At 47.0% G+C, this 22,500-nt stretch overlaps 16 non-coding genes and 1 pseudogene across 16 annotated transcripts; all 17 read right to left on the bottom strand.

The window, feature by feature from the left end:
* Positions 1–536: 536 nt before the first annotated feature.
* On the bottom strand, positions 537–727 carry LOC143504212 (U2 spliceosomal RNA). The gene has a single exon (XR_013127469.1). It is a non-coding gene; the product is annotated as a U2 spliceosomal RNA (small nuclear RNA).
* A 150-nt stretch (positions 728–877) lies between these two features.
* Positions 878–996, bottom strand: LOC143504099 (U5 spliceosomal RNA). The gene has a single exon (XR_013127362.1). It is a non-coding gene; the product is annotated as a U5 spliceosomal RNA (small nuclear RNA).
* A 645-nt stretch (positions 997–1,641) lies between these two features.
* LOC143504211 (U2 spliceosomal RNA) lies at positions 1,642–1,832 on the bottom strand. Its single transcript, XR_013127468.1, has one exon. It is a non-coding gene; the product is annotated as a U2 spliceosomal RNA (small nuclear RNA).
* Positions 1,833–1,982: 150 nt separating this feature from the next.
* On the bottom strand, positions 1,983–2,101 carry LOC143504098 (U5 spliceosomal RNA). The gene has a single exon (XR_013127361.1). It is a non-coding gene; the product is annotated as a U5 spliceosomal RNA (small nuclear RNA).
* A 645-nt stretch (positions 2,102–2,746) lies between these two features.
* Positions 2,747–2,937, bottom strand: LOC143504210 (U2 spliceosomal RNA). The gene has a single exon (XR_013127467.1). It is a non-coding gene; the product is annotated as a U2 spliceosomal RNA (small nuclear RNA).
* A 150-nt stretch (positions 2,938–3,087) lies between these two features.
* Positions 3,088–3,206, bottom strand: LOC143504097 (U5 spliceosomal RNA). The gene has a single exon (XR_013127360.1). It is a non-coding gene; the product is annotated as a U5 spliceosomal RNA (small nuclear RNA).
* Positions 3,207–3,850: 644 nt separating this feature from the next.
* LOC143504209 (U2 spliceosomal RNA) lies at positions 3,851–4,041 on the bottom strand. The gene has a single exon (XR_013127466.1). It is a non-coding gene; the product is annotated as a U2 spliceosomal RNA (small nuclear RNA).
* A 150-nt stretch (positions 4,042–4,191) lies between these two features.
* On the bottom strand, positions 4,192–4,310 carry LOC143504096 (U5 spliceosomal RNA). The gene has a single exon (XR_013127359.1). It is a non-coding gene; the product is annotated as a U5 spliceosomal RNA (small nuclear RNA).
* A 644-nt stretch (positions 4,311–4,954) lies between these two features.
* Positions 4,955–5,141, bottom strand: LOC143504052 (U2 spliceosomal RNA). Its single transcript, XR_013127322.1, has one exon. It is a non-coding gene; the product is annotated as a U2 spliceosomal RNA (small nuclear RNA).
* A 5,846-nt stretch (positions 5,142–10,987) lies between these two features.
* Positions 10,988–11,106, bottom strand: LOC143504095 (U5 spliceosomal RNA). Its single transcript, XR_013127358.1, has one exon. It is a non-coding gene; the product is annotated as a U5 spliceosomal RNA (small nuclear RNA).
* A 662-nt stretch (positions 11,107–11,768) lies between these two features.
* LOC143504206 (U2 spliceosomal RNA) lies at positions 11,769–11,959 on the bottom strand. The gene has a single exon (XR_013127464.1). It is a non-coding gene; the product is annotated as a U2 spliceosomal RNA (small nuclear RNA).
* A 150-nt stretch (positions 11,960–12,109) lies between these two features.
* On the bottom strand, positions 12,110–12,228 carry LOC143504094 (U5 spliceosomal RNA). The gene has a single exon (XR_013127357.1). It is a non-coding gene; the product is annotated as a U5 spliceosomal RNA (small nuclear RNA).
* A 630-nt stretch (positions 12,229–12,858) lies between these two features.
* Positions 12,859–13,049, bottom strand: LOC143504193 (U2 spliceosomal RNA). The gene has a single exon (XR_013127453.1). It is a non-coding gene; the product is annotated as a U2 spliceosomal RNA (small nuclear RNA).
* Positions 13,050–13,199: 150 nt separating this feature from the next.
* Positions 13,200–13,318, bottom strand: LOC143504093 (U5 spliceosomal RNA). Its single transcript, XR_013127356.1, has one exon. It is a non-coding gene; the product is annotated as a U5 spliceosomal RNA (small nuclear RNA).
* Positions 13,319–13,958: 640 nt separating this feature from the next.
* On the bottom strand, positions 13,959–14,149 carry LOC143504182 (U2 spliceosomal RNA). The gene has a single exon (XR_013127442.1). It is a non-coding gene; the product is annotated as a U2 spliceosomal RNA (small nuclear RNA).
* A 150-nt stretch (positions 14,150–14,299) lies between these two features.
* LOC143504092 (U5 spliceosomal RNA) lies at positions 14,300–14,418 on the bottom strand. Its single transcript, XR_013127355.1, has one exon. It is a non-coding gene; the product is annotated as a U5 spliceosomal RNA (small nuclear RNA).
* Positions 14,419–15,082: 664 nt separating this feature from the next.
* Positions 15,083–15,262, bottom strand: LOC143504055 (U2 spliceosomal RNA; annotated as a pseudogene).
* Between the last annotated feature and the right edge of the window lie 7,238 nt (positions 15,263–22,500).

Here is a 22,500-nt window from a genome sequence, read left to right as displayed (position 1 = left end):
AGAGAGAGAGAGAGAGAGAGAGAGAGAGAGAGAGAGAGAGAGAGAAAACAGGAACAATTTCAAAAAAAAAAAAAAAAAAAAAAAAAAAGAACAAAAACGGAGGGAAAACTGCAAACAGCCGAAAGGGGAGTGGCCTCCGCTCTCACTGCATTTGTGACCAGCTGACAATTGCAGGCAGACAGACAGAGACCACTCACCCCTTCATTCTTGCCTATTTAAGGAGTGGAGTGAGCTGCTTTGTTTTATTTATTCATTTTGGCTGCTCCCTCACATGGACAGACAGACAGACAGACAGACAGACAGACAGACAAATCAATAAATATATATACATATATATATATATATATATATATATATATATATATATATATATATATATATATATACACACACACACACACACACACACACACACACACACACACACACACACACACACACACACACCAAATAAATAAATACATTCATTCATTCATTAAAATAAAACAGGCTGATTATACCAAACAGCAACAAACTCTTTTTTTCACACAAGCTTAGGAAGGTGCACCGTTCCTGGAGGTACTGCAATACCAGGTCGATGCGTGGGGCGAACGGGGCAAGCCCCTGTTTCGCCTCCCTGTTCTAAAAATCCATTTAATATGAAGTCCTCGTATAGAGGACGTATCAGATATTAAACTGATAAGAACAGATACTACACTTGATCTTAGCCAAAAGGCCGAGAAGCGATAACCTGAAATGGGCGCTGGACCGGGCACCGGCCTCGCAGGCAGGGAGGCCTCCTCCGTGGCATACCCGCCCTTCCCCCCTCTTCCAGACACCCAGCGAGCCACTCCCACCCCGCCCTAAGTTTATACTTTCTCGTTATACGGATTGTTGCGGCCCCGCCCGGAGGCAGAGCGCTCCAAAAAATCACTTTGACTCTTTGACGTTCCCCTCCACGGAAATCTTTAGTAAAAGGCGAAAGATTTGTGCGTGAATGAAGAGAAACCCGAGCTATAGCCGTGTACGCTCAGGCGTCCCGCCACGCCAACAAAGAGCCTAGCTCGTTTGTTCGCGGTAACAAGGGAGGAGCCTGCGAGGCTGTGGCTTGCTTGTTGCAAACAACAGGGCTGGCAGGCAATGAGAGAGAGAGAGAGAGAGAGAGAGAGAGAGAGAGAGAGAGAGAGAGAAAACAGGAACAATTTCAAAAAAAAAAAAAAAAAAAAAAAAAAAAGAACAAAAACGGAGGGAAAACTGCAAACAGCCGAAAGGGGAGTGGCCTCCGCTCTCACTGCATTTGTGACCAGCTGACAATTGCAGGCAGACAGACAGAGACCACTCACCCCTTCATTCTTGCCTATTTAAGGAGTGGAGTGAGCTGCTTTGTTTTATTTATTCATTTTGGCTGCTCCCTCACATGGACAGACAGACAGACAGACAGACAGACAGACAGACAAATCAATAAATATATATACATATATATATATATATATATATATATATATATATATATATATATATACACACACACACACACACACACACACACACACACACACACACACACACACACCAAATAAATAAATACATTCATTCATTCATTAAAATAAAACAGGCTGATTATACCAAACAGCAACAAACTCTTTTTTTCACACAAGCTTAGGAAGGTGCACCGTTCCTGGAGGTACTGCAATACCAGGTCGATGCGTGGGGCGAACGGGGCAAGCCCCTGTTTCGCCTCCCTGTTCTAAAAATCCATTTAATATGAAGTCCTCGTATAGAGGACGTATCAGATATTAAACTGATAAGAACAGATACTACACTTGATCTTAGCCAAAAGGCCGAGAAGCGATAACCTGAAATGGGCGCTGGACCGGGCACCGGCCTCGCAGGCAGGGAGGCCTCCTCCGTGGCATACCCGCCCTTCCCCCCTCTTCCAGACACCCAGCGAGCCACTCCCACCCCGCCCTAAGTTTATACTTTCTCGTTATACGGATTGTTGCGGCCCCGCCCGGAGGCAGAGCGCTCCAAAAAATCACTTTGACTCTTTGACGTTCCCCTCCACGGAAATCTTTAGTAAAAGGCGAAAGATTTGTGCGTGAATGAAGAGAAACCCGAGCTATAGCCGTGTACGCTCAGGCGTCCCGCCACGCCAACAAAGAGCCTAGCTCGTTTGTTCGCGGTAACAAGGGAGGAGCCTGCGAGGCTGTGGCTTGCTTGTTGCAAACAACAGGGCTGGCAGGCAATGAGAGAGAGAGAGAGAGAGAGAGAGAGAGAGAGAGAGAGAGAGAGAAAACAGGAACAATTTCAAAAAAAAAAAAAAAAAAAAAAAAAAAAGAACAAAAACGGTGGGAAAACTGCAAACAGCCGAAAGGGGAGTGGCCTCCGCTCTCACTGCATTTGTGACCAGCTGACAATTGCAGGCAGACAGACAGAGACCACTCACCCCTTCATTCTTGCCTATTTAAGGAGTGGAGTGAGCTGCTTTGTTTTATTTATTCATTTTGGCTGCTCCCTCACATGGACAGACAGACAGACAGACAGACAGACAGACAGACAAATCAATAAATATATATACATATATATATATATATATATATATATATATATATATATATATATATATACACACACACACACACACACACACACACACACACACACACACACACACACACCAAATAAATAAATACATTCATTCATTCATTAAAATAAAACAGGCTGATTATACCAAACAGCAACAAACTCTTTTTTTCACACAAGCTTAGGAAGGTGCACCGTTCCTGGAGGTACTGCAATACCAGGTCGATGCGTGGGGCGAACGGGGCAAGCCCCTGTTTCGCCTCCCTGTTCTAAAAATCCATTTAATATGAAGTCCTCGTATAGAGGACGTATCAGATATTAAACTGATAAGAACAGATACTACACTTGATCTTAGCCAAAAGGCCGAGAAGCGATAACCTGAAATGGGCGCTGGACCGGGCACCGGCCTCGCAGGCAGGGAGGCCTCCTCCGTGGCATACCCGCCCTTCCCCCCTCTTCCAGACACCCAGCGAGCCACTCCCACCCCGCCCTAAGTTTATACTTTCTCGTTATACGGATTGTTGCGGCCCCGCCCGGAGGCAGAGCGCTCCAAAAAATCACTTTGACTCTTTGACGTTCCCCTCCACGGAAATCTTTAGTAAAAGGCGAAAGATTTGTGCGTGAATGAAGAGAAACCCGAGCTATAGCCGTGTACGCTCAGGCGTCCCGCCACGCCAACAAAGAGCCTAGCTCGTTTGTTCGCGGTAACAAGGGAGGAGCCTGCGAGGCTGTGGCTTGCTTGTTGCAAACAACAGGGCTGGCAGGCAATGAGAGAGAGAGAGAGAGAGAGAGAGAGAGAGAGAGAGAGAGAGAGAAAACAGGAACAATTTCAAAAAAAAAAAAAAAAAAAAAAAAAAAGAACAAAAACGGAGGGAAAACTGCAAACAGCCGAAAGGGGAGTGGCCTCCGCTCTCACTGCATTTGTGACCAGCTGACAATTGCAGGCAGACAGACAGAGACCACTCACCCCTTCATTCTTGCCTATTTAAGGAGTGGAGTGAGCTGCTTTGTTTTATTTATTCATTTTGGCTGCTCCCTCACATGGACAGACAGACAGACAGACAGACAGACAGACAGACAAATCAATAAATATATATACATATATATATATATATATATATATATATATATATATATATATATATATACACACACACACACACACACACACACACACACACACACACACACACACACACCAAATAAATAAATACATTCATTCATTCATTAAAATAAAACAGGCTGATTATACCAAACAGCAACAAACTCTTTTTTTCACACAAGCTTAGGAAGGTGCACCGTTCCTGGAGGTACTGCAATACCAGGTCGATGCGTGGGGCGAACGGGGCAAGCCCCTGTTTCGCCTCCCTGTTCTAAAAATCCATTTAATATGAAGTCCTCGTATAGAGGACGTATCAGATATTAAACTGATAAGAACAGATACTACACTTGATCTTAGCCAAAAGGCCGAGAAGCGATAACCTGAAATGGGCGCTGGACCGGGCACCGGCCTCGCAGGCAGGGAGGCCTCCTCCGTGGCATACCCGCCCTTCCCCCCTCTTCCAGACACCCAGCGAGCCACTCCCACCCCGCCCTAAGTTTATACTTTCTCGTTATACGGATTGTTGCGGCCCCGCCCGGAGGCAGAGCGCTCCAAAAAATCACTTTGACTCTTTGACGTTCCCCTCCACGGAAATCTTTAGTAAAAGGCGAAAGATTTGTGCGTGAATGAAGAGAAACCCGAGCTATAGCCGTGTACGCTCAGGCGTCCCGCCACGCCAACAAAGAGCCTAGCTCGTTTGTTCGCGGTAACAAGGGAGGAGCCTGCGAGGCTGTGGCTTGCTTGTTGCAAACAACAGGGCTGGCAGGCAATGAGAGAGAGAGAGAGAGAGAGAGAGAGAGAGAGAGAGAGAGAGAGAAAACAGGAACAATTTCAAAAAAAAAAAAAAAAAAAAAAAAAAAGAACAAAAACGGAGGGAAAACTGCAAACAGCCGAAAGGGGAGTGGCCTCCGCTCTCACTGCATTTGTGACCAGCTGACAATTGCAGGCAGACAGACAGAGACCACTCACCCCTTCATTCTTGCCTATTTAAGGAGTGGAGTGAGCTGCTTTGTTTTATTTATTCATTTTGGCTGCTCCCTCACATGGACAGACAGACAGACAGACAGACAGACAGACAGACAAATCAATAAATATATATACATATATATATATATATATATATATATATATATATATATATATATATATACACACACACACACACACACACACACACACACACACACACACACACACACACCAAATAAATAAATACATTCATTCATTCATTAAAATAAAACAGGCTGATTATACCAAACAGCAACAAACTCTTTTTTTCACACAAGCTTAGGAAGGTGCACCGTTCCTGGAGGTACTGCAATACCAGGTCGATGCGTGGGGCGAACGGGGCAAGCCCCTGTTTCGCCTCCCTGTTCTAAAAATCCATTTAATATGAAGTCCTCGTATAGAGGACGTATCAGATATTAAACTGATAAGAACAGATTTTTTTTTTTTTTTTTTTTTTTTGACAATGTTTATTGAGTCTTTACATCAATAAATACAACGTCACTTTTATGTTAAAGAAGCAGCATACACATTAGATAAAAAGATGGTTAAAAGACACAATGGTCATGCATTTTAAAACCATTTTTACAATCTTTTCTCTTTTAAAAGCCACATCCTTGCATCTGTTAAAATAGTACATAAAAGGTTTTATTATAGAAGCATTTTAAAAGCCCTTAAAGTCCAAAACAGTTTAATATCATAAAACCTTTTCAATGTCAAATTCACTACTTTGTGTATTGTCCTTTTCAGATGTATTGCAAACCCTGCTCCCCCCCGTCCAAGACCACAAGGAGAGAGGAAGGCAGAGATGAACCCAGCCGGGAGGCCGAGGTGCGTGCATCCGCAGCTCCTCCCGCCCTCCGTCGAGGTCCCTTCCTGTGCGTCTCCAGAGGAAGTCCTCCCCTGTGCCCGCTGTCTCCTTTCAGGCATCCGTGTCCCCTCAGGAAACGTCGGCGGGAGCCCCGGTCAGTGGTGGCAGGGACCTCCCTGCGTGTGACCTCGGCCCCCTCCTCCAAATGGCGACGCCCGGCGCCACCTGCAGCGTTGTAGTTACCATCCTTGTCATCGCGTGGAGGGGCACCGTGACGCGCTTCCCCACCAGCAGGTTGCGGGAGGTCCACAGTGCGGCCGTCACGCTTGTAAGGGTGAGCCAGAGTGCCTCGAATTCTTTGGATGGTAACTTTTCTACACCCTGGCCCACCCCGTTCACCGCTAACCGGTAACTTTGCGGGTGGACCTCCCCTGCTGGCAGGCTTGGGCATTCCAGGGGGCCGATCGCGGCCCACAGGTCCCTGGCCACGCTGCACTCCCAAAGGACGTGCCGCACGGTCTCAGGCTGGCCGCAGCCTGGCCGTGGGCACACTGCCGTTGCCCCCATGCCCCGGGAGTGCATCACCGCCCGGACCGGGAGGACTTCATGGGCCACCATCCAGGTAAGGTCCTTCTGTTTGTTCCGGAGGGCCGGGTGGGCCGCGTTCGCCCACACTCTCCGAGCCTCTGCCGTCGTCATCCCCACCACTCTGCTCACCTCCTCGCGGTCCTGAACAAGGGAGACCAGAGTTTTGGCATTAGTGAGTTCTTGTACTGTACATTTTTCCAGATCATACTTTTTTAAAAATTTCTTAATAAAAAGGTATTCGTGTGGCAGTTTAAAAGATACTGGTGTTCTCAAATCTGGTTTTAAAATGCCCATTGTTTGCAGATAAGACCCCATCCAGAACCGGGCCATAATGGCTGTCTTGGTCCTGGATGGTGATGTTGCGTATGCTATATGTCCTGCAACAAACTTGCTGCCTAAAAACAGGTGGGGGTCTGGGAGCCCTTTCCCTCCGTTTTCAGGCCTCTTCTTCACTGTTTCTCTCCTCAGGCGCTCCCACTTGGACCCCCACAGGAAGTAAAAGATCGCTCGATCCAAACCTAAAAGAAAGCTCCTTGGAGGACTAAAAACAGAACACAGTAATAAAAGCAAAGGTAAAATCACTGCTTTTATTACTAAAATTTTCCCTTCCAAAGTCAACTGTCGTAGTCCCCATAGTCCAAGTCTCTGTCTAACTTTCCCTAAGGTTGTTGTCCAATTTCCACTCCCTCCTCCTGCCCGGTCAAATTTCACCCCTAAAATCCTAATATTTGTTTCTTTAAAATTTACCCCTAAAACAGTTGGTGCGTTCGTCCATGGTCCAAAGAGCTGTGCCTCAGTCTTGTTTCGGTTCAGTTTGGCTCCAGAGGCCCTCCCAAACCATTCTGTTACCTCTAGGGTCCTCTGGGCCGACACCATGTCTGTGCATAAAACTGTCACGTCATCCATGTATAATGAACATTTCACCGTCAGTCCCCCTGGTAGAGTCAGTCCATTGATCCATTGGTCCCTTCTCAAGATTTGCGCCAGTGGTTCCATGCATGTGACGAACAAGAGCGGGGATAAGGGACAACCCTGCCGTACTCCTGAGCGAATAGTGATCGCCTTGGAGAGGTGCCCATTTACCAAAATTCTGCTATTGATGTCGTTGTACAACAGGCCCACCCATGCTATAAACCTCCCCGGGAACCCCATCTTTTGCAGTACCTGAAACAGGTACTGGTGTGAGACCCGATCAAAAGCTTTTTCGAAATCTAAATTTAATGCTAATAACCGAATGTTTCTGTCTCTCACATAACAGATGGAGTCACGGATCAGGATCAAGTTGTCCGTGATCCTCCGCCCCGGCACTGCGCAAGCTTGATCTGGGTGAATCACGTCTTCTAAAACCAATGACATTCGTCTTGCTAAAATTCTGCTAAAAAGCTTACAATCTACGTTTAAAAGTGTGATAGGTCTCCAATTGCTGATCTCTGATTTTTCCCCTTTTTTGTGCAGCAGAGTCACTATCCCTGACCTAAAACTGTCAGGTAAAAAGTCACAAGTCTGGAAGTCTGTAAAAATACATAAAAGGTCCCCTACTAAAATGTCCCAAAAGGTTTTGTAAAACTCCACGGGGAGCCCATCCTCTCCCGGGGACTTCCCTGTTTTAAAACCTTTTAAAACATTTTGTAGTTCCTCTGTTGTAAAATCTGTAGTTAAAAGTTCATCATCTTTAATTTTATTTTCCAATAAATTGGTCACTTCTTCCATTGTTGTTTTATGTGTTTTCTTTGCACCATATAAGTTTTCATAAAACCTTTCCACCGCCCCCATAATCCCATGATTTGTATTCATTATCTTGTCTCCATCTTGTAATTTAGTAACCCCTCCTCCCCGCGCCACTGTTTTCTTGAAAAAATATCTTGTGCATTTTTCCCCTTCTTCTAGTTCCTGTTCTTTACAAGTCATTATATGTCTTTTGCTTACCTCCTCCATTAAAAGTCTCATTTCTTCTCTCACCTGTTTTATTTCCTCATTAAAATCAAACCCTTGGTTTACCAGATTAAAATACCTCTGTAACCTTCTTTGCAGCCCCATCATGCGCCTTTTCTGTTTTTTCTTTTTAAAAGTTCCCACCCTTTTAAAAAACGTCTTGGTCCTTCCCTTTACCATCTCCCACCACTGTGCACGTGAATCGTACAGGTCTTGGAGGGACTGCCAAAGTCTGTACTGCTCCCTGTATTCGTCTCTCACCCCTTCATCCTGCAGCAGGGAGCAGTTCAGCTTCCACAGCCCTCCCCCTATCGTCACATCTGTGGGGAAAGAAAGGGTGCAAGACAGTAAGGCGTGGTCTGAGAAAAACATGGGGATCAATCTAGCATCTGATGGTGGGCAGTCACGTGTGAAGATGTAGTCAATTCTGGAGGCCCGGGAACCATCACCACTCGACCAGGTGAAGCCCTCCTCCCGTGGATGCATGGTCCTGTAACAGTCCACTAAATTAAAATCAGTTATCAGATTTGCCAATCTTCCCGATGTTTTGTCTAGTTTAAAACTCTCTCCCACATTTCTCCTATCTTTTTTACTTAAAACACAATTAAAATCCCCACCCACTACTATCGGATCCCTCCCCAGCATGTGGGGCTGCAAATCCTCCAGCAAACCATATCTTTCCTCTTTCTCATTAAAACCATATACATTTAAGACTTTAAAATCCCTCCCTAAAAAATGCAAATTAGCTAAAATGGCCCGCCCATCACTCACCACAGTGCAGTCCTTCACCACAAGTCTAGGGTTATTTATTAAAATAGCAACACCATCTGACTTGTTGTAGTGCGACCCACTCCAGAGAGAGGGACCCGCAGCCCAGTGCTGCTCCCAGTCTCTGTATGATCTCAGGAAGGGGATTGCACATTCTTGTAATAAAATGATATCGGCTGTCACTGTTCCTAAAAAAGTCAGAATGCTCTGTGCTCTCAAAGGTGCTCTCACACTCCTCACATTAATGGTGGCGATCGTGAGAGACATGAGCACGTTTAAAAGGAGGTAAAACCACAACATTCTTGGTTGACCTAAAAGCAACTGGAACTAGAAACCTTTCAACACAATAAAATCCATTTAAAACTAGTCTAAATCCATTCCTAAAACCATTTCCATTTTCCTCCTGCCAGGGTGGAAGAAGTCTAAAACTGGGATATCTTCTGTCCCTGATCGATCAGGAGTCGACGCTCTTCCTCTTGGTGGTAAGTGTAAAAACGATACCTCGTTCGGTGAACCACCCGGCCAGCAGGGGTCAGACCTCTCTGAAGGAGGGGTATCCTTATCTGCTGTAGCCCGCTGTTTCTTTTCATCCATCATTAAGGGGGACTCTGCCGGTCTCTTCCCCACTTGTGCGCTTGGGAGTGAGGTATCTAACTGTTTTTTCCCCCATTGTTCCACCAAGGGGGATTCTGCAGGCCTCTTGGATGCTTGTGCTCCTGGGAGAGAGTCTTCAGAGCTGCTCTCTAACCCTGGTATACTCACCTCTGACATTGTCTCAAAGGAGGACCGCCCTTCTTCACTCCCTGTAGCCCCTCCCACCCCCTTTGCTCCTTGTTCCTCCCCTCCTGTTTCAACCTCTTCCGGTTGCTCCACCCGTGAGCCCCTCCCTTCTTCCCCCTTGCCTGCCCCGCCCCCCTGATGTGTCTCGTTTCCCGCCAAAACCTCTGGCTCCGCCCCTTCTTCTCCGTCTCCCTTCTCTTGTTCTTCACCATGCTTCTTTTCGGCCATTTTTGTCACCCCTTCCCATGCTGCCTTGAGTTTGTTTGCGAAAGAATATGGACAATCTCTAAAGAGATGGTTTTTTCCCCCGCAAAGGTTACACAACCTACCATTTGGGCATTCCTGAAAAGTGTGTCCAATTTCTCTACACTTACTGCACACAATTTGGGTACAAGCTTCGGCATAATGGTCCATTCCCCCACATTTACGGCACACTTTAGGCATGCCTTGATAATGTATGTACCCCCTATTTTCCCCCAACACAATTACCTGTGGCAGATGTTTCAACCCTAGGTACCCAGTCTCGTCCTCCCATTGTTTAATGGGTATTCTCCATGAACAGTTCCAAATATTATCTTCGTCCACGACTTTCACAGGTGGACCTACAACTTGACAAAACCGTCTTAGCCATGCACATATATCTTCTGAACATACTGTCTCATTGAACATCTTCACAATCACAGTTTTTCTGGCATGATCTGTTAATTTTTCAACCTTAAACATATCAAACTTTCCTTGTACTTCCTTAAACCTTTCCCAAAAAGTATTCAAATACACTGCATTTCTAAAACTGACATCAAACCCTTTGTTTTGGGGCAAAGTTATGAGGCAGTTTAAAGCTTCTGGGTGAAATTGTAAGGTTGTCTGGATTAGATTTCTAGAGAAATCTAACCTAGACATGTGAAACAGCTTTCCATTTACATCTTCTTCAAACAGGAACCTCACACTGTGGTGCCTCCTCATGCCTGCTCGTGGAGCAGACATGGTGGGAGGCACCACACCCCTTAAACCTTTCTAAAGGAGACTAAAATACCAGTAAAACAGTTAACCAGGGAATACTAAAACCAATTTAAACCACAATAAAACTCCTAATATAACAATCAAAAATTAATAATAATAATAATACCAACACTTACCTTACTAACCACAATCCTTTTCTTTGTTCCTCACCACATGCAAAATATATCTCCAGAGTCAAACGGCTGAAGCCACAAGGCTACAGTCAAGAAGGCTCCGGAGTCGATCCCAGTCCCGACCTTCTGATCTTAGCCAAAAGGCCGAGAAGCGATAACCTGAAATGGGCGCTGGACCGGGCACCGGCCTCGCAGGCAGGGAGGCCTCCTCCGTGGCATACCCGCCCTTCCCCCCTCTTCCAGACACCCAGCGAGCCACTCCCACCCCGCCCTAAGTTTATACTTTCTCGTTATACGGATTGTTGCGGCCCCGCCCGGAGGCAGAGCGCTCCAAAAAATCACTTTGACTCTTTGACGTTCCCCTCCACGGAAATCTTTAGTAAAAGGCGAAAGATTTGTGCGTGAATGAAGAGAAACCCGAGCTATAGCCGTGTACGCTCAGGCGTCCCGCCACGCCAACAAAGAGCCTAGCTCGTTTGTTCGCGGTAACAAGGGAGGAGCCTGCGAGGCTGTGGCTTGCTTGTTGCAAACAACAGGGCTGGCAGGCAATGAGAGAGAGAGAGAGAGAGAGAGAGAGAGAGAGAGAGAGAGAGAGAAAACAGGAACAATTTCAAAAAAAAAAAAAAAAAAAAAAAAAAAGAACAAAAACGGAGGGAAAACTGCAAACAGCCGAAAGGGGAGTGGCCTCCGCTCTCACTGCATTTGTGACCAGCTGACAATTGCAGGCAGACAGACAGAGACCACTCACCCCTTCATTCTTGCCTATTTAAGGAGTGGAGTGAGCTGCTTTGTTTTATTTATTCATTTTGGCTGCTCCCTCACATGGACAGACAGACAGACAGACAGACAGACAGACAGACAAATCAATAAATATATATACATATATATATATATATATATATATATATATATATATATATATATATATATATATATACACACACACACACACACACACACACACACACACACACACACACACACACACACACACACACCAAATAAATAAATACATTCATTCATTCATTAAAATAAAACAGGCTGATTATACCAAACAGCAACAAACTCTTTTTTTCACACAAGCTTAGGAAGGTGCACCGTTCCTGGAGGTACTGCAATACCAGGTCGATGCGTGGGGCGAACGGGGCAAGCCCCTGTTTCGCCTCCCTGTTCTAAAAATCCATTTAATATGAAGTCCTCGTATAGAGGACGTATCAGATATTAAACTGATAAGAACAGATACTACACTTGATCTTAGCCAAAAGGCCGAGAAGCGATAACCTGAAATGGGCGCTGGACCGGGCACCGGCCTCGCAGGCAGGGAGGCCTCCTCCGTGGCATACCCGCCCTTCCCCCCTCTTCCAGACACCCAGCGAGCCACTCCCACCCCGCCCTAAGTTTATACTTTCTCGTTATACGGATTGTTGCGGCCCCGCCCGGAGGCAGAGCGCTCCAAAAAATCACTTTGACTCTTTGACGTTCCCCTCCACGGAAATCTTTAGTAAAAGGCGAAAGATTTGTGCGTGAATGAAGAGAAACCCGAGCTATAGCCGTGTACGCTCAGGCGTCCCGCCACGCCAACAAAGAGCCTAGCTCGTTTGTTCGCGGTAACAAGGGAGGAGCCTGCGAGGCTGTGGCTTGCTTGTTGCAAACAACAGGGCTGGCAGGCAATGAGAGAGAGAGAGAGAGAGAGAGAGAGAGAGAGAGAGAGAGAGAGAGAAAACAGGAACAATTTCAAAAAAAAAAAAAAAAAAAAAAAAAAAGAACAAAAACGGAGGGAAAACTGCAAACAGCCGAAAGGGGAGTGGCCTCCGCTCTCACTGCATTTGTGACCAGCTGACAATTGCAGGCAGACAGACAGAGACCACTCACCCCTTCATTCTTGCCTATTTAAGGAGTGGAGTGAGCTGCTTTGTTTTATTTATTCATTTTGGCTGCTCCCTCACATGGACAGACAGACAGACAGACAGACAGACAGACAGACAAATCAATAAATATATATACATATATATATATATATATATATATATATATATATATATATATATATATATATATATACACACACACACACACACACACACACACCAAATAAATAAATACATTCATTCATTCATTAAAATAAAACAGGCTGATTATACCAAACAGCAACAAACTCTTTTTTTCACACAAGCTTAGGAAGGTGCACCGTTCCTGGAGGTACTGCAATACCAGGTCGATGCGTGGGGCGAACGGGGCAAGCCCCTGTTTCGCCTCCCTGTTCTAAAAATCCATTTAATATGAAGTCCTCGTATAGAGGACGTATCAGATATTAAACTGATAAGAACAGATACTACACTTGATCTTAGCCAAAAGGCCGAGAAGCGATAACCTGAAATGGGCGCTGGACCGGGCACCGGCCTCGCAGGCAGGGAGGCCTCCTCCGTGGCATACCCGCCCTTCCCCCCTCTTCCAGACACCCAGCGAGCCACTCCCACCCCGCCCTAAGTTTATACTTTCTCGTTATACGGATTGTTGCGGCCCCGCCCGGAGGCAGAGCGCTCCAAAAAATCACTTTGACTCTTTGACGTTCCCCTCCACGGAAATCTTTAGTAAAAGGCGAAAGATTTGTGCGTGAATGAAGAGAAACCCGAGCTATAGCCGTGTACGCTCAGGCGTCCCGCCACGCCAACAAAGAGCCTAGCTCGTTTGTTCGCGGTAACAAGGGAGGAGCCTGCGAGGCTGTGGCTTGCTTGTTGCAAACAACAGGGCTGGCAGGCAATGAGAGAGAGAGAGAGAGAGAGAGAGAGAGAGAGAGAGAGAGAGAGAAAACAGGAACAATTTCAAAAAAAAAAAAAAAAAAAAAAAAAAAGAACAAAAACGGAGGGAAAACTGCAAACAGCCGAAAGGGGAGTGGCCTCCGCTCTCACTGCATTTGTGACCAGCTGACAATTGCAGGCAGACAGACAGAGACCACTCACCCCTTCATTCTTGCCTATTTAAGGAGTGGAGTGAGCTGCTTTGTTTTATTTATTCATTTTGGCTGCTCCCTCACATGGACAGACAGACAGACAGACAGACAGACAGACAGACAAATCAATAAATATATATACATATATATATATATATATATATATATATATATATATATATATATATATACACACACACACACACACACACACACACACACACACACACACACACACCAAATAAATAAATACATTCATTCATTCATTAAAATAAAACAGGCTGATTATACCAAACAGCAACAAACTCTTTTTTTCACACAAGCTTAGGAAGGTGCACCGTTCCTGGAGGTACTGCAATACCAGGTCGATGCGTGGGGCGAACGGGGCAAGCCCCTGTTTCGCCTCCCTGTTCTAAAAATCCATTTAATATGAAGTCCTCGTATAGAGGACGTATCAGATATTAAACTGATAAGAACAGATACTACACTTGATCTTAGCCAAAAGGCCGAGAAGCGATAACCTGAAATGGGCGCTGGACCGGGCACCGGCCTCGCAGGCAGGGAGGCCTCCTCCGTGGCATACCCGCCCTTCCCCCCTCTTCCAGACACCCAGCGAGCCACTCCCACCCCGCCCTAAGTTTATACTTTCTCGTTATACGGATTGTTGCGGCCCCGCCCGGAGGCAGAGCGCTCCAAAAAATCACTTTGACTCTTTGACGTTCCCCTCCACGGAAATCTTTAGTAAAAGGCGAAAGATTTGTGCGTGAATGAAGAGAAACCCGAGCTATAGCCGTGTACGCTCAGGCGTCCCGCCACGCCAACAAAGAGCCTAGCTCGTTTGTTCGCGGTAACAAGGGAGGAGCCTGCGAGGCTGTGGCTTGCTTGTTGCAAACAACAGGGCTGGCAGGCAATGAGAGAGAGAGAGAGAGAGAGAGAGAGAGAGAGAGAGAGAGAGAGAGAAAACAGGAACAATTTCAAAAAAAAAAAAAAAAAAAAAAAAAAAGAACAAAAACGGAGGGAAAACTGCAAACAGCCGAAAGGGGAGTGGCCTCCGCTCTCACTGCATTTGTGACCAGCTGACAATTGCAGGCAGACAGACAGAGACCACTCACCCCTTCATTCTTGCCTATTTAAGGAGTGGAGTGAGCTGCTTTGTTTTATTTATTCATTTTGGCTGCTCCCTCACATGGACAGACAGACAGACAGACAGACAGACAGACAGACAAATCAATAAATATATATACATATATATATATATATATATATATATATATATATATATATATATATATATATATATACACACACACACACACACACACACACACACACACACACACACACACACACACACACACACACCAAATAAATAAATACATTCATTCATTCATTAAAATAAAACAGGCTGATTATACCAAACAGCAACAAACTCTTTTTTTCACACAAGCTTAGGAAGGTGCACCGTTCCTGGAGGTACTGCAATACCAGGTCGATGCGTGGGGCGAACGGGGCAAGCCCCTGTTTCGCCTCCCTGTTCTAAAAATCCATTTAATATGAAGTCCTCGTATAGAGGACGTATCAGATATTAAACTGATAAGAACAGATTTTTTTTTTTTTTTTTCATATTTTATTGTCACTCATTCATAGGTAGTACATTACATGTATAGAATTTCAAGAAACATTTTCCTTCACATATATGCATGTATCCATTTTACTATAGTGAAATAACATGTCTCTTTTTTTTTTTTTTTTTTTTTTTTTTTTTTTTTTTTTTCCATCATTTCACAATCCAAACAATACAATAACCATGAAATGTTTCCAAAAAAATGTAACATTTAAAATACACAACAACTCAGACACATAAGACATCAATATCAAAAGGTAAATACATTAGAATGGCTAAGATCACCTCAAATTCTGTGGATTTTAAAACTTGCTGTCATGAAATGTAAACTTCAATGTTATCCCCATATGGGGCCTATCAGACTATAAAATCCGATAACATAACATTATCTAAAATATTTCCCACTGTAAGACATCGGGGTGATGGAACCGGCACCCCCCTCAATTCATCCCCCAAGCTCACACGTCCATGGATACCGGGATCCTCCTCTTCTCGGGAGGAGGCGGCCCCTTCCTCATCTATGTAGATAGAGTCCTCAGATACCAAGTCCACCAACGCAATCCTTTGGACCTGGGTCCTCTTCTTTTTCTTTGGGGGGGAGGGGGGGGAAGGAAAGCCGTCGTCATCCGTCCGGGCAAATTCCCCCCCTGGGGTACCGCCTACCTCCCAGGTCCCTTTTCCCAGCATGCTCCTCGGTGAGCTACTCCTCAGGGGGGGTGAGGGGGGGGTGCTGGGCGCCGCCTTCACGCTGGGGGGGCTGGCCCTCCTCTCCTTGGTGTGTTGCTGCTCCATAGTAGGGGTCGAGCCCGTCTGTCCCTTCGGCTTGGGGGTGCCAGGGGGAGCTGTCCCGGACTGCCCGGTCGGCCTGGACCTTTCTCTCTGGGGAGGGGGAGCACACAACAAATGAGTGGTTCTCGGTGGTATTCTTACCTCCCCCTCCACACGCTGTTCCTCTTCACCCGGGACTGCAGTTTTCTTTGCCCTTCTCTTTTTCCGTCCCTTCGCTGGTCGTGGCCCGGCCGGGGCCCCTCCGGATGGCCCTTCAGCATCCTCCTGTTCTCTTGGCGGCTGTGGCCCAACCGGGGCCCCTCTGGAAGGTGCCGGAACCGCCTCTTGTTCCCTCGGTGGCTGCGGTCCGGCCGGGGTCCCCCCGGAGGGTGCCGCGGCGGCCTCTTTGCCCCTGCCCTCAATCACCACTGTTGCATAGGATATTCCTCTCTGAGGGCAGGAGCGCTCCACATGTCCCTCGCCGCGGCACTGCCTACACCTCTGGGGGCCTCTGCAGTCCCGGGCCATATGTCCCGGGTCCAGGCACTTAAAGCACTTCAAGTCCGGGCAGTCCTCCATTTTGTGTCCATGAGCCTGGCACCCCCGACAGTAGGACGGCTGACCCCTGTAGAACAGATAACCATTGTTCTTAGTCAAGGAGAAGAGAGCTGGTGGATGCAAAAGCCCCCCCTTACCGTCCGTTTTAAAGGTCACCATAAACTGGCGGCGCCCGTTCCACACCCCGAGCTCATCCCGTACGTACTTCTCCCCCGGGTGGACCTCCCCGTAGGCCTGGAGGAACCTGCGGATTTGCTCCGTGGGGACATACGGGTTGAACATGTGAGTGGTGACCAGACATCGGCCTTCCACCCACAGAGGCTCAACCACGAAATGCCTCCCCACGGGATGTCCCTTCAGCTCATCCCTCCGCTCCAGGACACGCTGGTACACCTCAGCAGAGGAGAAGGTGACCTCAAAGTAGGCCAGGGGCCCGTTGCGCTGGGCACAGATCAGATCTCCAGTCGTGGTCCCCAGGGCGTCCAGCAGCACCTCCCGGATGAAGGGGATCCTCTCCACGAAAGGCATTCCCTCCTCCCCAGGGACCCAGCGGAACCTGGCCGTGTTGAGCAGGCCTCCGCCTGCTCCCCAGCCAGGTCCCTCCGAGAAGGCTGCCGTCGACCCCGAGGCCCCGACCGGCTGACCGCCGCCCAGCCCCGGTCCCTCAGGCCCCCCCTCGGCCATCCTCCTCTACTCTGCCGAGAGACCCGGAGCAGAGAGAGCCCGCAGTTCCTCCGCCGATCACCGGGGGAATGTTCAGAAGTCCACCCGGGATCCTTGAAGTCGGCAGGATGAGCCTAAAAACAGGAGGAGGAGCTGGGCGGTTCCCAAGCGGTGGTCGGTGGGCAATGCCACCAGACCAATTGCTCATTAGGTTCCGCCCAGACTCCTCCTGTTAAAACACAAGCAGAAAAACACAATTAGTAAAACAGCATTAAAATCCACAGATATTAAACATATAAAGCATAAAATCTGATAAGAACAGATTTTTTGATTTGACATGTTTTTATTGAAACTGTGTACACAATAAATACAGCTTTTTAAAATGCATAGATCACCTCACATCCCCTAAAACTGTAAAAGGTAAGACAGGTCAATAAAACATCAGTCAAAACATTATTTCTTTTAAAAACCACAAATACATTTCCCTAAAAGGTTGTAATCACTAAAATTTTAAAAGGGTTTTTTTTTAATGCATTATATATCCAAATTCAACATTTATTGTCTAAAAACCTACAACAAGGAACTGTTGCCCTCGCCCAGGGGGTGGGGCAGAGACAGGGCCGAGGCAGGGCCGAAGAGGGCGGGTGGGAGGCCCCACCCCTACCGACCCGCCGGCTGGACCCCTCCTGTGCGTCTCCAGCGGAGATCCCTCCCATTGCCCACTGTCCTCTCTCAGGCAAACCATGCCCTCAGGGAACGTCGGCGGGAGCCCGGGCTGGTGGTGGCAGGGACCCCCCTGCGTGTGGCCTCGGCCCCCTCCTCCGAATATCAGCGTCCGGTGCCACCTGCAGCGATGTTACAGTTGCCAGCTTCATGAGGGCGTGGAGGGGCACCGTAACGTGCTTCCCCACCAGCAGGTTGCGGGAGGTCCACAAAGCGGCCGTCACACTGTTTAGGGTGGACCAGAGCATCACAAAGTCTTTTGCTGGCAACTGATTTAGGCCCTGGCCCACCCCGAGCACCGCTTGTCGGTACTCTAGTGGGTGGACCTCCCCTGCTGGTAGGCTCGGGCATTTCAGGGGGCCGATCGCGGCCCACAGGTCCCTTGCCACGCTGCACTCCCAGAGCAAGTGCCTCACGGTCTCTGGCTGGCCGCAGCCAGGCCGAGGGCACACCGCCGTTGCTCCCATGCCCCGGGAGTGCATCACCGCCCGGACCGGAAGGATCTCATGGGCCACCATCCAGGAGAGGTCTTTGTGCCGGTTCTGCAGGGCCGGATGAGCCACGTTCCTCCACACCCTGCGCGCCTCCTCCCTTGTCAGCCCCGTCACGCCGCTCACCTCTTCCTGGTCCTGGACGAGAGAAACCAAGTTCTTTGCATTTACTAGGTTAATTAACCCACATTTTTCCAAATCGTATTTGACTAAAAATTTCCTAATAAAATCGTATTCATGCGGCATTTTAAAAGAGATAGGTGTTTTTGAATCTTGTTTAAAAACCCCTAGCTTTCTTAAATAGGACCCCATCCAAAACCGTACCATGGCAGTCGTTCTTGAGCCAGATGAGGCTATTGCGTACTTAAAGTACGTCGCTGTGTATTTGCTACCTAAAAACAGGTGGGGGTCCGGGAGACCTTTCCCCCCATTTTCTGGTCTCTTCTTCACCACGTCTCTTCGCAACCTCTCCCACTTGGACCCCCACAGGAAGTAAAACATCGCTCGGTCCAGGCCTAGTAAAAAGGATCTTGGAGGGTAAAAAACAGAGCATAACAATAAAAGCAATGGGTAAATGACTGCCTTGATTATTAAAATTTTCCCTTCTAGGGTCAGATTGCGCAGTCCCCACAGGCCTAATCTCTGCCGTACTTTCCCTAGTGTCGGCTCCCAATTTCCTTTCCCCCGTCCTGTCTTGTCAAATTTCAAACCTAAAATCTTTATGTCAGTTTCTTTAAAATCAACTTCTAACCCCATCCTCTCTCCAGTCCATGGACCGAAGGCCTGCGCCTCTGACTTGGTTCTGTTCAACTTTGCCCCTGAGGCGCGGCCAAACCAATCAGTCAGGTCCAGAGTCCGTTGTGCTGATAAGATGTCCGTGCATAAAATGGTCACGTCGTCCATGTACAAACTACATGTTGCCGTCTGTCCCCCAGGTAGTTTTAATCCACTGATCCATATGTCCCTTCTCAAGATTTGTGCAAGTGGCTCTATGCTTGTCACAAACAAGAGCGGGGATAACGGACAACCCTGCCGGACCCCAGAGCGAATATTAATCGCTTTTGACAAATGCCCATTTACTAGAATTTTGCTAGTAATGTCTTTGTACAGCAGTCCCACCCATTCTAAAAACCTCCCTGGAAACCCCATCTTTTGCAGTACTTGGAACAAGTACTGGTGCGAGACCCGATCAAAAGCTTTCTCAAAATCTAAATTTAACAGCAATAATCGAATGTTTCTGTCTCTCGCATAACAAATGGAGTCCCGGATCAGTATTAGGTTGTCTGTGATCCTCCTTCCTGGCACTGCACAAACTTGATCTGGGTGGATTACGTTGTCTAAAACCGTTGTCATCCTGTCTGCTAAAAGTTTGCTAAAAATTTTACAGTCCATGTTCAGTAACGTTATGGGTCTCCAATTTTTCAAATCTGTCTTGTCCCCTTTTTTGTGTAAAAGTGTCACTGTCCCTGACCTAAAACTGTCCGGTAGTCTCTGTGTATGTTCAAATTCCTTAAAAACCTCTAAAATGTCCTGCACTAAAATGTCCCAAAAAACTTCATAAAATTCCATTGGCAACCCATCCTCCCCTGGTGACTTCCCCCTTTTAAAATGTTTGAAGCTGTGAGTCACCTCTTCCGCTGTGAAATCTTTTACTAAAACGTCTGGGTCTTTCACTTGCCTGTCTAAAAACCCCAGGACTTCCCCCATTGTTTGTTCATCTGTGTCCTTGCTCCCATACAACTCTTCATAAAAATCCCCTACCATATCTAAAATGCCCCTGTCCGTTGCCTCCTCTCTGTCACCCTCTCTCAACATAGACATCCCTCCCCCTTTACACATTATTTTCTTAAAAAAATACCTCGTACATTTTTCCCCTTCCTCCATCTCTTGTTCCCGGCACCTGATCATTATCCCCCTGCTTATCACGTTCGCCAGGGCCTCCATTTCATTTTTTACCTCTTTTATTTCTTCATTAAAGTCAAAACCCCGGTTGCGTAGCTCAAAATACCTCTGCAGCCTCTTTTGTAAACCCTTCATTTTCCCCCTCTGGCGTTTTTTCTTTAAAAACCCTTCCCTTTTAAAATATGTCTTGGTCCTATATTTCACTGATTCCCACCAAAGTGCCCGTGAGTCGTATGAGTCTTGGAGAGTCTGCCAAAGGCTGTACTGCTCCCTGTATCTTGCTACAATACTTTCATCCTCCAATAGGGAGCAGTTCAGCCTCCAGATCCCTCCCCCTACCGTCACACCAGTGGGGAGAAACAGTGAGCAGGATAGCATGAGGTGATCTGAGAAAAACAAAGGAGTTAATGTAGCATCCTTGGGCGGGCATTCTCTAGTAAAAAGAAAATCAATACGGGAGGCTCGGGTGCCATCACCACTAAACCAGGTGAACCCCTCCTCCTTCGGATGCACTTTTCTAAAACAGTCTTCTAAATTAAAATCAGTCAGTAACCCATGTAAAACCTTAGAAGACTTATCAACTTTAAAATTTTCCCCTACATTTTTTCTATCCTTTTGAGATAAAACACAGTTAAAATCCCCACCCACTATTACCGGGGTTTTTCCCAATAAGTGAGGCTGCAGGTCCTCCCATAGTTCACACCTCTCATTTTTATCGTTAAAACCATACACATTTAAGACCTTTAAGTCACGCCCTAAAACATTCAAATGAGTCAGTAAGGCCCGCCCATCCCTCACCACGGTGCAGTCCTTCACCTGAATGTTAGGGCTTTTTATTAAAACCGCCACTCCATCCGATCTGTTGTAGTGTGATCCACTCCAGAGAGAGGGACCCGCAGTCCATTTCTGCTCCCACTCTCTGTATGAGTTCATGAAAGGGATTGCACACTCCTGTAATAAAAACACATCTGAAGATGTGTTTTCTAAAAAGGACAATATGTTCTGTGCTCTCACAGATGTCTTCACACTTCTCACATTTAGAGTAGAGATTGTGATAGACATGGAGCAGTAAAGGAGAAGTAAAACCACAAGGGGGGGTTTAAAACAGGGGGTCATTTTGTACACAGTTAAAACACATTGAAATTTGCATTATCTCTTGCAGGTCTTAACACAATAAAATCCATTAAAACTAGTCTACATCGATTCCTAAAACCACTTCCATTTTTCTCCTGCCAGGGTGAAAGAAGTCCAGGACTGGGATATTTTCTGTCTCTGATCGGTCAGGAGTCGACGCTCTCCCTCTTGGCGGTAAGTGTAAAAAAGATACCTCGTTCGGTGAACCACCCGGCCAGCAGGGGTCAGACCTCTCTGAAGGAGGGGTATCCTCGTCTGCTGTGGCCCGCTGTTTCTTTTCCTCCGTCATCAAAGGGGACTCCGCCGGTCTTTTCCCCACTTGTGCGCTTGGGAGTGAGGTATCTAGCTCACTCCCCAGCCCCGGCATACTTACCTCAAACCCAGATTGCCATGAAGGTGAACTGTCCTCCTCCTCAATTTCCACTTCTACTTCTCTATTTTGTTCCTCCACCCTTTCCTCTCCCTGACTCTTCTCTGGCTGCTTGGGGAGTGAGCTCCCCCTAGCTTCCAGAGTGGTCACTTCATGAGGTTGGGGAACGTTATTTCCCTCCAAAACCTCTAGCCCCGCCCCTTCTTCTCCTTCTCCTTCACTTACCTCCGGACCATGCTGTATTTCGGCCATTTTGTTTTCGGCCATCTTGTCTTCAGTTTTATTTTCTCTCTCCGCCTTCTTTAATTTATTTGCAAAGGAAGAGGGACAATTTCTGAAGAGGTGGTCACTCTCCCCACAGAGGTTACATTTTCTGGTATTAGTACACTCAATATATTTGTGCCCTATCTCCCTACATTTCCCACATACTACCTGAGAGCAGGCTTCAGCCAGATGTCCCATATCCCCACACTTGCGGCACGTCTTGGGCATTCCCTGGTAGTGAATGTAGCCCCTATTTTCCCCCAACACTATCATTTGTGGTATATGCTTCAGGCCCATATAGCCGTTAGCGTCCTCCCACTGCCTTATCGGGACTCTCCAGGTACAATTCCAAATACGATCCTCGTCCAAAAC

This window comes from Brachyhypopomus gauderio, unplaced genomic scaffold (genome assembly GCF_052324685.1).
Source record: "Brachyhypopomus gauderio isolate BG-103 unplaced genomic scaffold, BGAUD_0.2 sc238, whole genome shotgun sequence".
In the NCBI taxonomy this organism is placed as follows: domain Eukaryota; kingdom Metazoa; phylum Chordata; class Actinopteri; order Gymnotiformes; family Hypopomidae; genus Brachyhypopomus; species Brachyhypopomus gauderio.
The sequence above is the reverse complement of the archived record's forward strand: the minus strand, read 5'-3'. Positions and strand labels throughout refer to the sequence as shown.